The sequence below is a fragment of the Heterodontus francisci genome, unplaced genomic scaffold (assembly GCF_036365525.1).
Source record: "Heterodontus francisci isolate sHetFra1 unplaced genomic scaffold, sHetFra1.hap1 HAP1_SCAFFOLD_157, whole genome shotgun sequence".
Lineage (NCBI taxonomy): Eukaryota > Metazoa > Chordata > Chondrichthyes > Heterodontiformes > Heterodontidae > Heterodontus > Heterodontus francisci.
Genome location: NW_027140118.1, coordinates 1,304,744 through 1,320,578, shown reverse-complemented (window position 1 = coordinate 1,320,578; position 15,835 = coordinate 1,304,744). Strand labels below are relative to the sequence as shown.

The following is a 15,835-nucleotide window of genomic DNA, read 5'->3' as shown; positions in this document are numbered from 1 at the left end:
GGTAACTGGGCTCCAGGCTGAGTATTTACCATCTAAGACCACTCTCTGCCTTCTATCAGTTAGCCAATTCTTAATCCAACTGGCCACATTCCCCACTATCCCATGCCTCCTGACTTTCTCCATAAGTCTACCATGGGGGACCTTATCAAATGCCTTACTAAAATCCATGTACACCACATCCACTGGTTTACCCTCATCCACTTGCTTGGTCACCTGCTCAAAGAATTCAATCAGGCTTGTGAGGCAAGACCTACCCCTCACAAAACCGTGCTGACTGTCCCGAATCAAGCAGTGTCTTTCCAGATGCTCAGAAATCCTATCCCTCAGCACCTTTTCCATCAACTTGCCTACCACCGAAGTAAGACTAACTGGCCTGTAATTCCCAGGGTTGTTCCTATTCCCTTTCTTGAACAGGGGCACAACATTTGCCACCCTCCAATCACCTGGTACCACCCCCGTCAGCAGAGAAGATGAAAAGATCATTGCCAGCGGCTCTGCAATTTCATCCCTTGCTTCCCATAACATCCTTGGATATACCCCGTCAGGCCCGGGAGACTTGTCTATCTTCAAGTTATTCAAAAACCCCAACACATCTTCCCTCCTAACGAGCACTTCCTCGAGCTTACCAGTCTGTTTCACACCGTCCTCTTCAGTAATACACCCCTTCTCATTCGTAAATACCGAAGAGAAGTACTCATTCAAAACCTCACTTATCTCTTCCGGCTCAACACACAGTCTCCCGCTATTGTCCTTGACCGGACCTATGGTCCCCCTAGTCATCCTCATATTTCTGACATACGCGTAAAAGGCCTTGGGGTTTTCTTTTATCCTACCCGCCAAGCATTTTTCATAAAAGCAAAATACTGCGGATGCTGGAAATCTGAAACAAAAACAAGAAATGCTGGATTCACTCAGCAGGTCTGGCAGCATCTGTGGAAAGAGAAGCAGAGTTAACGTTTCGGGTCAGTGACCCTTCTTCGGAACTGACAAATATTAGAAAAGTCACAGATTATAAACAAGTGAGGTGGGGGTTGGGCAAGAGATAACAAAGGAGAAGGTGCAGATTGGACCAGGCCACATAGCTGACCAAAAGGTCATGGAGCAAAGGCAAACAATATGTTAATGGTGTGTTGAAAGACAAAGCATTAGTACAGATTAGGTGTGAATATACTGAATATTGAACATCAGCAAGTGCAAACCTGAAGAAAAACAACCTGAAAAAAACAGTGGGTGAGCAAACTGAACAAACTAAGATGAACTGAAATAAATACAAAAAAAGATTGTAAAAAATGTAAAAAGGAATGCCAAAAAAAAAAAAGGGAAGAAAAAATAACTAAAAATGAAAGTAAAGTGGGGGGCTGTCATGCTCTGAAATTATTGAACTCAATGTTCAGACCGGCAGGCTGTAATGTGCCTAATCGGTAGATGAGATGCTGTTCCTCGAGCTTGCGTTGATGTTCACTGGAACACTGCAGCAATCCCAGGACAGAGATGTGAGCATGAGAGCAGGGGGGAGTGTTGAAATGGCAAGCAACCGGAAGCTCAGGGTCCTGCTTGCGGACTGAGCGGAGATGTTCCGCAAAGCGGTCACCCAGTCTGCGCTTGGTCTCCCCAATGTAGAGGAGACCACACTGTGAGCAGCGAATACAGTATACTACATTGAAAGAAGTACAAGTAAATCGCTGCTTCACCTGAAAGGAGTGTTTGGGGCCTGGGATAGTGAGGAGAGAGGAGGTAAAGGGGCAGGTATTACACCTCCTGCGATTGCAAGGGAAGGTGCCCTGGGACGGGGACGAGGTGGTGGGGGTAATGGAGGAGTGGACCAGGGTGTCGCGGAGGGAACGATCCCTTCGGAATGCTGACAGGGGAAGGGAGGGGAAGATGCGACTGGTAGTGGCATCACGCTGGAGGTGGCGAAAATGGCGGAGGATGATCCTTTGGATATGGAGGCTGGTGGGATGAAAAGTGAGGACAAGGGGAACCCTGTCACGGTTCTGGGAGGGAGGGGAAGGGGTGAGGGTAGCATTTTTCATGCCCTCTCTTAGCTCTCCTAATCCCTTTCTTCAGATCCTTCCTGGCCAACTTGTATCCCTCCAGAGCTATGCCTGTGCCCTTTTTCCTCAACTTTATATACGCATCCTTCTTCTTCCTAACAAGACTCTCAACCTCTCTTGTCAACCACGGTTCCCTCACATGACCATCCCTTCCCTGTCTGACAGGGACATGCTTATCAATGGCCCCTACTATCTGCTCCTTGAAAAAGTTCCACATTTCGACCGTGCCCTTCCCTGCCAGCATATGCTCCCAACTTATGCTCCTCAGTTCCTGCCTGACAGCATCATATCTACCCTTCCCCCAATTGTAAACCTTGCCCTGTTGCACATACCTATCCCTCTCCATTACCACAGTGAATGCTACAGAATTGTGATCACTATCTCCAAAGTGCTCGCCCACCAACAGCTCTATCACTTGCCCTGGTTCATTACCTAGTACCAAATCCAATATTGCCTCCCCTCTGGTCGGGCAGTCTACATACTGAGTCAGAAAAGCTTCCTGGACATACTGCACAAACACTACCCCATCCAAACTATTCGATCTAAAGAGTTGCCAATCAATATTTGGGAAGTTGAAATCCCCCATAATTACTACCCTGTGACTTCTGCTCCTTTCCAAAATCTGTTTCCCAATCTGCTCTTCCACCTCCCTGCTGCTATTGGGGGGCCTATAGAAAACTCCCATCAAGGTGACTGCTCCTTTCCTGTTCCTGACCTCAACCCACAGTGCCTCAGTCGGCAGATCCTCCTCGAAAATTCTTTCAGCAGTTGTTACACTATTTCTAACTAACAATGCCACCCCCCCACCTCTTTTACCACCATTCCTAATCTTATGAAAACATCTATAACCAGGTACCTCCAAAAACCATTCCTCCCCCTCACCTATCCACGTTTCAGTGATGGCCACAACATCGTAGTCCCAAGTGCCCATCCACGCCTTCAATTCACTCACCTTATTCCTGATGCTTCTTGCGTTGAAGTATACGCACTTTAACCCTTCTCCGTGCCCATCTGTCCTCTGTGACAGTGCTACCTTCCCCAATACCTCAGTACACTCTTTGTCTTTCTGAGTGGACCCACTGGTCCCTGGATTACAAGTCCGGTTCCCATCCCCCTCCCAAACTAGTTTAAACCCTCCCGAACAGTACTAGCAAACCTCCCTCCCAGGATATTGGTGCCCCTCTGGTTCAGATGCAGCCCGTCCTGTTTGAACAGGTCCCATCTTCCCCAGAATGCAGTCCAATTATCCAAGAACTGGAAGCCCTCCCTCCTACACCATTCCTGCAGCCACGTGTTCAGCTGTGCTCTCTCCCTATTCCTAGCCTCACTATCACGTGGCGCCGGCAACAAACCAGAGATAACAACTCTGTCCGTCCGAGCTTTCAGCTTCCAGCCTAACTCCCTAAACTCACTTCTAACATCTGTGCCACCCTTCCTTCCTACGTCGTTGGTGCCAATGTGCACCACGACCTCTGGCTGCTCCCCCTCCCCTTTAAGGATCCTGAAGACGCGATCACAAACATCACGGACCCTGGCACCAGGGAGGCAACAAACCATCCGTGCGTCTCGCCTGCGCCCACAGAACCGCCTGTCCGTACTCCTCACCATCGAGTCCCCGATGACTAGTGCTCTCCCATTCTCCCTCCTTCCCTTCTGAGCCACAGTGCAGGACCCCGTGCCAGAGGCCCGGTCACTGCAGCCTGCCCCCGATAGGCCGTCCCCCCCAACAGTATCTAAAACTGTATACTTGTTGTTGAGGGGAACGACCACAGGAGATCCCTGCACTGACCTCTTCCCACCTCTAACTGTTACCCAGCTGCCTTTGATTTGTGGAGTAACGACCTCCGTGTAGCTTCTATCTATCAACCCCTCAGCTTCCCGAATGATCCTCAGTTCATCCAGCTCCAGCTCCAATTCCCTAACACGGTCTGATATGGTGAAAGACTGGAGAGATTAAATGGTAAAAGGGACAATGCAAAGCAAAAGTATGTTGGAATACGTCTAGTGAAAAGCACATTTTATGTGGAGGTACAAATTGGAAGGCAAGATCTCGTCCAAAACAGAAAAAAGGGGAGGGAATCTGATTTGAAATTTCTGAACTCTGTGTTCATTCCAAAATGGTGCAGAGAGTCTCGTGGAAAGAAGAAGTGCTGTTTCTCAAACTTCTGTTATCCTGCATTGGAACTGTGCAGGAGAAAGAGGAGGGAGAGGTCAGAGTGGGAGTGGAGTATACAATGAAAATGGCAGGCAACTGGAAGCTAAAGGTAAAGCTTCCAGACTGAGCAATGGTATTCTGCAAAGTAATCACTCATCTCTGTTTGGTCTGCCAATGTAAATGAGACGGCATCATGATCAGTCAATACAGTAAATGCAGAGTACAAAATAGAAAGCAGGACAGTTAAATTGTTGTTTCACTTGGAAGCGGTATTTGGGGGCTTCGATGCAGCGAAAGGTGGAGGTAACAGTGCGGTGTTTGCATCTTCTGCACTTTCATGGGGAGGTCCTGTGGGAAGGGGTGTTGAGAATGATTGAAGAGAGCATTAGGGTGCCACAAAGCGAATGGACCATTCAGAATGTTAAAAGTGGAGCGAAGGGGAAGATGTGTTTGGTAGTGGCATCAAATTAAAGGTGGCGGAAATGGTAGAAGATGATCGATTGAATATGAAAGCTGATGGAGTGGAAGATGAGGAAAAGCAGAATCCTATCATGGTTCTGGGAGGAGGAAAGGGTGAAAGCAGAAGTTTGGGAAATGGAATATGCGTGCTTGAGGGCCCTGTCAACCATGGTGGGTGGATGAGGAGGTGAGGAGAGTCCTCGGTTGAGGGAAAGGGAAGACATATCTGGAAACACTGGTATGGAAGGTTGCATCCGCAGACAGATACAATGCAGATGGAGAAAGTGGAAGAATGTGATAGAGTCATTAGAGGAATCGTGGTGTGAGGAATCATAGACAAGGTAACTGTGAGAGTCACTGGTCTTACTCTTTATATTGGTTAATAGTCTATCCCCAGAATCAGAGACAGAGATGTTGTGGAAGGGAACGGAAGAGTTGAAGATAAACCATGTGAAGATGAGGAAGAAAAATTGGAAGAAACGTTGATGATATTTTCAAGTACAGGGCAAGATCAGGAAATATCAGTTCATGTAGACAGGAGAACGACCTTCAGTCCCTCGGGTCAGCATATATTGCATTAGTGACTACAATTCAAAAGTACTTCATTGCCTGTGAAGCGATTTGAGACGTCATCGGAAGCATTGTCTCAAATTAAACTTGTCTGTTTCCCTCCATATGGGAGAAAGGGAACTGTCATCTGTCAGGAGCCATTTAAAGCCCCTGGTCCATCCTTCGGTCTCATCACTTATCAATAGCCGGTATGTACCGCGCTCACCCCCAGTTCATTTTACCCCTTTTCCCCAGTTTAGCCAGCGGAAGCTACTCGGTATGTCTCTAAAATGTTTTTACTGAGAAAAGGTAATGGTGAAGAACATCTTCCGACAAGCCTTCTGAATAATGATGACAGAAATCGTAACCATTAAAATTAATAATTTTTCTGGTGGCAGTAAATTATGAGATATTTTGCTTCAGTTTCACCATTCTCAATGTGTTTCATATTGTAGATGAAAATTGGTCACTAAAGCTGACTAACGGGGGAAGCTGGTGTGATGGGCGAGTGGAGATTTACTACACCGGCAGCTGGGGGAGATTGCAGGACAGACACTGGACCCTAAATGATGCCAACGTGGTCTGTACACAGCTGGGCTGCGGTGAAGCGACAGCCACTTATAACTATTCAAAGAACCGAAAGAGTGAAGGACCCGTCTGGGTGAATGCTGTCCAGTGTGAAGGAAACGAATTGCAGCTCCAGAACTGCAGCTTATTCACATTGAATTCGTCTCTCACTGACAGTATGGACGTTGGGGTCCTGTGTTCAGGTAAACAAATTCTTCACTGCTTTTACAATAACAAAGAAGTGAAATGTCTAATCTGCTGAGAAAAGTGATAATATAGGTTACTTGTTGCTGGGTGTCTCAAACCAGTAATTTCACTCGAGGGGAAGGGGTGAGGATGGGTGGCGGGTGAGGAGCTGGGGCTGGATGGTGGTAGTGTGCAGAGAGAGAGGACACGGACACAATGAAGCAACAAGATTTTTTTTATAACAGAACTTTCATTTAACACATACATCACAAGGAGTTTAACAGGAATGTAATCGGCAGAAAACTGACACAGAGCAAAACAAAGAGATGTTAGAGTGGGTGACTAAATTCTTAGTCGAAAGACTGGATTTGAAGAGCTGGAGACACAGAAATGTTTCGCGGGAAAATTCTGATCTGTGGGGGTCAGATGGTAAAGACAAGACTGAAAGTTGTGGGCAATGGAAGTGGGTGATGTGCAAGAAGCGGGATTCAGAGAAATGCAGAGCTCTTGAAATGATTCAGGCTGCAGGCGGTTATACTGAGGGCAGGGGTAGAGCATGAAGGTGTCTGAACATGAAGATCATAATGGAAAACACGAGGCATTGGCGTATGGGAAACCAGCGAGTGCAGTGGCGCTCCTGAGAAAGGCTTCATGTAGGAGAAGCAACAATGCTTTGGATGAGCTGATGTTTCTGGAGGGTGCAGGATGGGTAATCGCCCAGGAGAACATTGAAATATTCGGTTCTACAGGCAACAAAGCATGGGTGAGCATTTCGACAGCAGATGGGCTGAGGCAGGAAGGGAGGTGAATGATGATGGAGGTGAAAGATAACGGCCTTGTGATAAATAGAATATGGAATTGGACTCTCAGCTCTGCTATCCAATCCAGCGTCGAGCTTGCAATCAGTTCCATTGTACAGTATGTAAGTGGAGGTAGCTGTGTGGGAGTTGTTCTGGTGTAAGTTTCATTAGACTGTGTATAAAAGTAGACAGATGTTTTGGACTTGCGCTTGAAAGTTCCATTGTGCAGCATGAAAATGCAGGCATATGTTCTGGGGATGTTGTATTATGCAGAATGTAAGTGTGGACAGATGTTTTGGGGTTTTTCCAATGAACATTTATTTACATATGCCAGAGTGGAACTTACAACATATGAGATATTTAATGATTCAGTTTTGATACCGATTGGTTGGACTAAGTACTTTCTTCAGAAACAGTGGAAATCTTGACCTCACAGCTCCTGTCTTTGCAATCGGCTCCAGTCTGACAGCTCCCAGTTCTGTCTTCTTGAGCATTCCTGATTTTAATTGCGCACCATTGGCGGCTGTGCTTGAAACTGCAAAGGTCACACGCTCTCGAATTACTTGCTTAAATCTCTTTGCCTGTCAACCTATCTTTCCTGCTTTAAGATGCTCCATAAAACTAACTCTTTGACTTAGCGTTTGGTCATCTGAACTAATTTAGTCTTAGGTGCTTTGTGTTAAAATTGCTTTGATATCACTCCTGAATCGCGCCTTGGAATCTTTGATTACGTTAATGGCGCTAGATCAATGCAACTCACTTGTTAGTCAAGATAAAGGAAAGAGGAGATGGCAGTGAACGTCTGACCAAGATAACAAATAAGGGGAACATACATGGACAAGGAACAGATACAGTTAGATAACATGAGTATAAATTGACAGTTAATCACGTGACTGCTTGCCTGACAACAACGGACACAAGCATTCAAAACATACACGGTAAACTGAAGACCATAACTTGTCAAAGCCAGATCTAGTAGGACATCTGAAATATTTCTGTTCTTTATATTCTATGTAATAAGTAAGTGCAAACACATATTCTGCTGGATAGTTTCATTTACCTGTCAAAGGTGCATTTAACATTTTTGATTTATCTGGTGATGGGACAATGAGTTGGACTGAGTGATGAGGTGAATGTGTATTGAACTTATAATCCTCATGTACTGTTGTCCAACAGACCACGTGCAGTTAAGGCTGTCCGGCGGTGGAAGCCCATGTACTGGCCGAGTGGAGATTTATTACAATCGTACATGGGGCTCAGTTTGTGCTGATTCCTGGGATCTGGCGGACGCTGACGTGGTTTGCAAACAGCTGGGTTGTGGAAAGGCATTGGACATGTCACTTACTGCATCTTGTGGACCAGACTCTGGGCCAGTTTGGTTGGATGAACTGAACTGTTCCGGTAACGAATCATTTCTCTGGGAATGTCCCTCAGCATCGTGGGATAACCACGACTGTTCTCATGAAGAAGATGTGAGGATCATGTGTTCAGGTAAGGGTGCTTCCATATGCCCATTTTCCGTAGTGTTGCGCACGTGGCTTCACAGGGAAGATATTACATCGAATTACATACAATGTACAGCACAGAATCTGGCCATTCGGTCTAACTGTTCAATTTGGTGTTCATGTTGCCCACGACTGTAGCCCACTTTACTGCATCTAACCCTCTTTGCATGTCCTCCTACTTTTTTCTCCCTCATGTACCTACTCACCTTTCCTTAAAGACATCAGTGCTATTCAACTCAACAATTGTATGTGTAAAATACAAAATCTGCTGAACTTCTTATGAGATTTATTCATGATTTTCCTATATTCATGATCACTACCTTCGGTCTCTGTCACTTTATGAGTGATTAGTGCCTCTGTATCACGATATCTCTTTGCTTCTCTACATCATTTTCACTCTTATTTTACAAGAAATACGTGGCATCTTTATTCTTCCTACCAACACTCAGCACCACAGACTTATCTGTATTAAAACTAATTTGATAATTGTATGCCCATTCGGCCCATTTAGTCATGTCTTCCCGTATTTTGTCTCAGTCTTCCTTAGTGTTAACTGTATCCCCAAATTGCTGTCATCTTAAATTTTGAAATTATGTCTCCCATGCCAAAGCCCAAACCGTTTATGTAAATGTTGAGCAGCAGTGAATCCAGCCCTGTGGAACACCACTTCCCGCATTCTGCCATTCTGGGTTACCACTTTTAACCCTGATGACGTGCTTTGTAGCTAGTTTTCTACCATTCTTCCACTGATCTCTTGACTCCACATGCTCTGACCCCAGTCATGATCCCACTATATGGTACCTTGTCAGAGGTACTTACGAAAAAAAGGAACTTGCATATTGCATCGACTGCAGTATCCCCGTTATCTTTCTGTAACTTCTTCAAAGAATTCAATAAAATTGTTTCTCCTTCTGTTGTGAATTCCGTGTTCATTATTTTTTATTACATTATGGGCTGTCGGTGTTTTTCCATCAATTTTCTGAAATAGTTACCCGCAATCAGTGAACAAAACCGATGGAGCAAGTGTTGAGCTGTGCAGTATGAACACACAACGAGTTATCAATCTCACCATCTGGATATTTCTTGTGTCACTGACAGAGCACAAAGAGCTGCGGCTGGTGAATGGGAAGCATCGCTGTGAGGGGAGAGTGGAAGTGTTCTACAATGGCACCTGGGGAACAGTGTGCTCAGATACATTTGATGGACCTGATGCAGATGTGATCTGCAAACAATTACAGTGTGGTCCCCTCAGTTCCATCGATTATTACACTCAGTCATTCGGAGAAGGATCTGGACCCATTTGGCTCGATGGGATGGAGTGTATTTCACACGAATCGCTCCTTTGGCAGTGTCAAACAGAACCGTGGGGCAAACACAACTGTGAACACAGAGAAGATGCTGGTGTTGTTTGTTCAGGTAACACAACAAACCTCTCAATGTGCGATTGTCATTTCAAACTTTTGTGTCTGATACAGTCAGCATGTTTCTCTTCTCAACAGAAGCAAAAGTAATTAAGGAGCAGCCCCACAGATCAAAGGACTGCATTCGAGAACATGACTGTAAACGTGTGCTTTCACCAGGTGCTAATTCCTCTTTATTGTATCAACTATGTGACTGGTACTCCTGTCTTATACCACATTAATAATAATCATTGATTCTTTTTGACAGACTCGGGACAATGGTTGCGCCTGTTTGGAGGTAACACCAACTGCTCCGGGAGAGTGGAGATATTGTGCAGTAACATCTGGGGCACGGTGTGTGATGACTCCTGGAATATGGCCGATGCCAATGTTGTCTGCAGAGAGCTGGGTTGTGGCCGCGCTCTATTGGCCCCAGGAGGGGCCACGTTTTTCCAGGGTGACGGTGTTATCTGGCTGGATGAGGTGAAGTGCACTGGAAGCGAATCTTCTCTGGCGGACTGTCCTTCCTCATCACTGGCTCAATCTGACTGTGATCACAAGGAAGTTGCCAGTGTGATTTGTTCTGGTGAGGGTGGCAGGGTTTGGAGAGTGGGGTTAGGGTTCCTTGTTTCGTTAAATTGACTCATTACTTCTGGAAATTAAGAACAGTATTTATGTTTAAATGCAAAGTGCTGAAATTTCATCCTCCTGAACTTTATGTACATTATATTCCACAGGACTCGATGTGCCTCCAGTTGCTGTCTCGTCCACATCTGCAGGTACTTCACATTATTAGTGTTCCAGCTAACGTTAGGGTTTGTATTAGTTGAATTGGTATTGTTGCCATTTTCTGAAGATACTATGAGCACGTTCTCGCTGAACTGAACGTTTTTTTCCTCACCGCATATTTCAAATTGTCAGGTTATAATTCTTCTAATCCCAGTTTCTGGCTGTACCTGAACTGTCCTGTACTCATCAGAAACATGGGGACCCCTGTCTCTGCAATTTAGAATGGTTCACACTTTCCACTGGTGCAATGTGCACCACACATACTGGGGAATGTTCAGCCGGACTCATTGCCCAGAAGCAGTGGATATAATTATTAAATACCTATTGTAAATATTTTATCACACAAGACGGACTGTGTCTGTGCTAAACCTTTCTTTATTTTTGTCATTAAGAACAGGGATATACAACGACTTTCATCCTAGTTGCGGTCTGCTTCGGAGTCCCGCTAATCTGTGTGTTGATCTCACTGATGATGGTTATACAGAAAAAGTCAATTCGAAGAGGTGAGGCTCATATCTTCCCGCGGATCCAACACAAGATCCCAGATATTGTGTCATATACTTGCAAGACTGTCGTTCATTGCAGCTTTCTATGGAATGTCAAGTGGGCTTGTTAGAAATACATAGTAATCTTTTTTTTGCTGTTTTGCTGCATTCAGTGTGCTCGAGAATTAGTAAAATGTGAGATTTAAAATGGAGACTGATTTGAAGTGTCCACATTTACTGTGAGAGTTCATCACGTAATACATCAAACTCTGCAAGAATTTACTTATTGTAACTATGGATCAGGACGTTTAATTGAAAGTTTTGAGCTGTACATTCAGCAGTTTATTTGACTGTTAATCTTCCTTCATCAATTGGGAATCAATTCCAACCCTTCAAATTCTGGCTCTGGGCTTCCAATCTCGAGCTGTCTAACCGGGTCTGTCCGTTATCTTGACAAGTGATACTTGAATAGGACCTTCTGCATTCACCAGCCATGATTCTACATTCCAAAGCTAGGCTTCCAATCATATTTCACACGTTCAACTCTCTCCTAATTTATAATAACAAATGGAACTCTTAATAAAAAAAAAACACGTTACCTAATAATTTTGACTTCTTACAGAAATAGCACTCTCTCACTCTCCCTCTCTCTCACTTATTAAGAAAGATTCTACAGCGAGGGCAGCAGAGGCATATTATCTCTGCCAAGGACACGACCAGATAAGGCTCTGAAACATGACAATCCTGAAGCTGAAAAGATCGAGCCTTGTGACCTCACTAGACTGGCAGTATTTTACAAAGGATCACAAGTAGGAGATCAGGTCAGAGAGTGATAGAGTAATAGAATTATACAGCACCGAAACAGACCCCGCAGCTCATCGTGTCGATGCTGCCAACAAGAACCTATCTATTCTAATCCCATTTGCCAGCACTTGGCTCTTAGCCTTGTATGTTATGGCATTTCAAATGCTCATCCAAATACCTTAAATGTTGTGAGGGTTCCTGCCTCTACCACCCCTTCAGGCAGTGTGTTCCAGACTCCAACCATCCTCTGGGTGAATATCTATTTTCTCAAATCCCCTCTAAACCTCCTGCCCCTTACTTTAACTCTGTGCCCCCTGGTTAGTGATGTCTCCGCTAAGGGAAATAGTTTCTTCCTATCTATCCCATCAATGGCCTTCATAATCAAGTCCCCCCTCAGCCTTCTCTGCCCTAAAGAAAACGACCCTCGCCTATGCAGTCTCTCTTCATAGTTGAAATGCTCCAGCCCAGGCAACATCCTGGTGGATCTCCTCTGCACACTCTCCAGTGCAATCACATCCTTCCGATAATGTGGTGTCTAGAACTGTGCACAGTACTCCAGCTGTGGCCTAACTAGCGTTCTATACAGCTCCATCATCACCTCCCAGCTCTTATATTCTATGCCTCGGCTAATAAAGGCAAGTATCCCATATGCATTCCTAACCACCTTATCGTCCTGTGCTACTGCCTTCTATGATCTATGGACAAGTACACCAAGGTCCCTCTGACCCTTTGAACTTCCTAGGGTCCTACCATCCATCGCATATTCCCTTGCCTTGTAAATCCTCCCGAAATGCTTCTCCTCACACTTCTCAAGAATAGAATCCACTTGTTGCTCTCCCACTCATCTTACCAGCCCATCTATATCACCCTGTAATTTGCGGCTTTCCTCCTCACTGTTTACAACACCACTAATTTTGTGCCATCTGCGAACTTACTGACCACACCTCCTATATTCACGTCTAAGTCATTAATGTACACTACAAACAATAAGGGTACCAGCACCAATCGCTTTAGTACACCACTGGTCACAGGCCTCCACACTCAAAAGCAGCCTTAGACCAACACCCTCTGCCTCCTGCCACTAAGCCAATTTTGGATCCAATTTGTCAAATTGCACTGGATCCCATGATCTCTTACCTTCAAACTGAAACAGTGAGAGCTCAGGGCCAACATGTTCCCGTAACGTTGAAGGGTAGGACCAACAAGTCCAGGGAATCCTAGATGTCAAAGGATATAGAGGATTGGATAAGGAACAAAAAAGGAGGTTTATGGCAGATTCAAAGGGCTGAAAACAGCGGAGTCCATGGAAGAGTATAGAAAGTGTCCGGTGTACTTAAAAAATGAATTAGGAGAGCGAAGTGGGGACATGCAAAAACACTGGAGAGCAAGATAAAGGACAATCCCAGGGCGTTTTATAAGAATATTAAGTGCGAGATGATAACCAGGGAAAGAGTAGGGCCGATTAGGGACCAAAGTGACGAGCTGTGTGTGGAGACCGAGGACATAGATTAGATTTTAATTGATCACTTTACATCTGTGCTCACCATGGAGACTGACGACGTAGATGTAGAGATCCGCGAGGGGGATTGAGATATATTTGAACAAATTAGCATTGAACGGTATGAAGTATTCGCTGTTTTAGCGGGCTTAAAATGGATAAATTCCCAGGCCCAGATGAGATATATCCCAGGCTGTTATGTGAGTCAAGGGAGGAGATAGCGGCTTTGACACACATTTTCAAATCCTCTCTGGCCACTGTAGATGTACCATAGGACTGGAGGACAGTGAATGTGGTACCATTATTCAAGAAGTGTAGCAGATATAAACCAGGTAATTACAGGCCTGTGAATCTAACATCAGTGGTCGGGAAACTTTTGGAAAAAATTCTGAGGAACAGGATTAATCTCCACTTGGAGAGGCAGCGATCAGTCAGGGTTAGTCAGCATGGCTTTCTCAGGGGAGATCGTTTCTAACAAACTTGATTGACTTTTTCCTCAGTCAACACAGCTGTCCCCAGTCTGCTGCAGGTGAACGTATGAGTGTGCAGAAAAATAGGCACATAGACATATACGAACATACACACAACAAATCTACTCCACATTCACAATTTCTGGCTTTTTACTCTTTACTATTGCCATCTCTGTGATTTGGATATGTTCGCAGATAATTTACTGTTAAACGCTTATGGGTTGTAACAGAACGTTAATCTCCCCACCCTCCATCTGACAGGTTTTGTCACTAGCAGCAACGGTTCACTGGCTGGTTTGTACCAAGCAATTTATGAAGAGATTGGGAATATTCCACCAGGCAAAGATTCCTATCAGATCCGGCGTGCAGGTCTGTGTTTTATATTTCATACCGAATTGCATTTTCACCGAAAAAATGTCACTTCCGCTTAAATACTCCATTTTAATTGTCAGTTTACTGACTGAACCCTATCAGAAATCCGCTCACTATCACCATGTGAAGGAGTCCTATTACAGTGTGAGTGTGTCTATATCTGTGTGTATAGTAAGATGAGCAATGGGTTTGGGAAGATTCACACCCGTGCTTTCTGTTTATTTTTAACGAGCAATCAAAACCGATGATCGATTTTCCCTTCCGTCTGCACACGGACTGCCTCAGATATCTGAACACCTGAATAACAAACGCATCGGCTGTTCGTGTTATTTTTTGTTATTTTATAGTCTCTCCTACTGCAATTGAATATCATAAATCGACTGAAAATCTCTTCAATATTTCATGTATCATCACATCTTTGTAGCATTTTCTGTGTCTGCTGACTTTGAAGTCTTTATCACTATCATGTCATTTTATTCCCTTTAAACTAGACCATGAATAGTCACTGCTCTCAGGAGGAGAGAGTTACATTGACACAGATTTTATTTCTCTCGGTGACTGGATTTCTGGATCGGAAACATGTTCCCACCAGGAACTCCTTACCTGAAAACGGTGGTTTCTTCAAAAAACCTATTGCACCACTTTGTATTCTGATGTTTATCATTAATCGACAAATTCTGCTTCACGATACTGGGGTAAAAACCCTACCAAACCAATAAAAGTTTTGTCTTGCGCTACATTTGGGGAGCGAGTTAACCACTGATAGAAATTTCTCAGGTTAAAACAAAACACACCAAGAAGAACAACACCGTTATTAGCCTCCTTGCACTCTTTTCTGCCCCATTATCCGGGGTGGGGTTCGGTTTTGGAGCCACCACCAGCCGTCTGACACTCTGAAATGGAAGGACTCGGGGACAGGGGGGAGGAATTCTGGATTAAGAAACTGTGCTAACTGACTATGTTTTACACTATTGTCTCCGCTCTGATTTCTGAAATCTGACCCACGAGCTGTACTGTGTATTGTTTTAACTGCTCGCTATATGAGCCAACATTTATGGTCCATCTCTAGTTGCACTTGAACCACTGCAATCCCTGTGGTGAATGTTTCACAATCGTGTCAGATACAAAGTTCCAGGACATTGTCACCAGATGATGACGTTTTATTGTTATTTTCTCGAACGTCCCACTCAATCTCTCCAATAACCATCCATGTTTGTGTTTCACAGTTGCTGATTCCATTGAGTCCCTCAATCAGATTGAATATTACACCAGTCACAGTTTGGGTGACACGGATCCTGGATCAGAAAATCCTGAAGGGAACTCCTCCAGTATTCAGGGTGGGTACATTTTTACTGGTTACCATCACGTTTTTTTAATCCATCACGCTGTCTGCTATCCGAAATCAAGAACTAAATATATCAGAACTTACTCACTGTAACGTGATGCTGCTGAAGACATGAGATTTACTGAGTGATTTTAGTTTAAAAAATGGAGAAATAATTTGGAATTTAACAAAATCATCCCGATTGCACCCAGTACTTTAATGGAATGAGACATCCAATTAGTGTGATTTTTGACACTGTTGTCTGGGCGGTTAAATGTGACATGTGTGCGTATGTTGAATGGGTAATTCAATGAGATAGATGTGTCTTTAACATGGCGGGCAGCATTTTGTCACACAGTGGCGACACACTGGGAGGGAAAATGCCGCTAGATAGCGGTGCAAATGAAACCCGACGTCT

The 15,835-nt window shown here is 44.5% G+C and overlaps 1 long non-coding RNA gene across 1 annotated transcript; it reads left to right on the top strand.

The window, feature by feature from the left end:
- Positions 1-9,624: 9,624 nt before the first annotated feature.
- On the top strand, positions 9,625-10,044 carry LOC137358840 (uncharacterized). The gene is made up of 3 exons (XR_010971337.1): positions 9,625-9,691; positions 9,775-9,855; positions 9,944-10,044. It is a non-coding gene; the product is annotated as an uncharacterized lncRNA (long non-coding RNA).
- The last annotated feature ends 5,791 nt before the right edge of the window (positions 10,045-15,835 follow it).